This window comes from Neopelma chrysocephalum, unplaced genomic scaffold, assembly GCF_003984885.1.
Source record: "Neopelma chrysocephalum unplaced genomic scaffold, ASM398488v2 Primary Assembly neopelma1_64018, whole genome shotgun sequence".
Lineage (NCBI taxonomy): Eukaryota > Metazoa > Chordata > Aves > Passeriformes > Pipridae > Neopelma > Neopelma chrysocephalum.
The window spans coordinates 1-790 of record NW_020906550.1 but is presented as its reverse complement, the minus strand read 5'-3'; the positions used below and the strand labels follow the sequence as shown (position 1 = coordinate 790).

The 790-nt window shown below is 57.8% G+C and overlaps 1 long non-coding RNA gene across 1 annotated transcript; it reads right to left on the bottom strand.

Annotated features, from left to right (window-relative positions):
• LOC113979259 lies at nt 1-764 on the bottom strand. The gene is made up of 3 exons (XR_003537766.1): nt 655-764; nt 497-565; nt 1-42 (listed from the first exon to the last, which is right to left on the bottom strand). It is a non-coding gene; the product is annotated as an uncharacterized LOC113979259 (long non-coding RNA).
• Nucleotides 765-790: the final 26 nt, after the last annotated feature.

The following is a 790-nucleotide window of genomic DNA, read 5'->3' as shown; positions in this document are numbered from 1 at the left end:
GATGGAGCCCGACTTGTCCAGGTCGAACTTGCGGAAGATGCTCTGGGGGGGGAGAGACAGAGCACCCCAAAAACAGGGGTCAGGCAGGAGGAGAGACCCCCAAACAAACCCCAGGGAACCCCTAAAATCCCCTCATTGCACCCCAAACCTACCCCCAAAAAACAGGAGTCACTCAAAAGAGGAAAGACCCCAAAACACCCCTCAACTGAACCCCAAAATCTCCCTCCCAAAAAAAGGGGGTCACTCACGAGGAGAGAGACTCCAATGCCCCAAAAAAAGGGAATCACCCCCAGAGAGAGACTCCAAAGCCCCCAAAAATGGGGAGTCACCCCCAAAAAGAGACTCCAACCCCCCCAAAAAGGGGGGTCACCCCCAAGGAGAGATTCCAAACCCCCCAAAAATGGGAGTCACCCCCAAGGAGAGACTCCAACCCCCCGAAAAAGGGGGTCACCCCAAGGAAAGCCCCCCCAGCCCCCCGAGGGGGTCCCAGCCCCACCAGGTAGTTGCGGATGCGGTTCCAGAGCACGTTGAACTCCACCAGCCCCAGTTTCCCGTTCCCATCTTTCTGGGGGGGTTGTTAAGGAAAAGGGGGGGCTCAGGAGGCTCGGGGGGGTCCCCCCAAACTCCCTCCCCACACCCCCAAGCAGAGGATACGTCCATGAGGTTGACCATGCTCCGGCACGACTCGGTGCTGAAGCCCTTGGTCCGCAGGTCTTTGTCTGCAGCGGGATGTTAACGAGGGAGGGGTTAATTAATTGGGGCTAATTGGGGTTAATTAATCGGGGTTGGG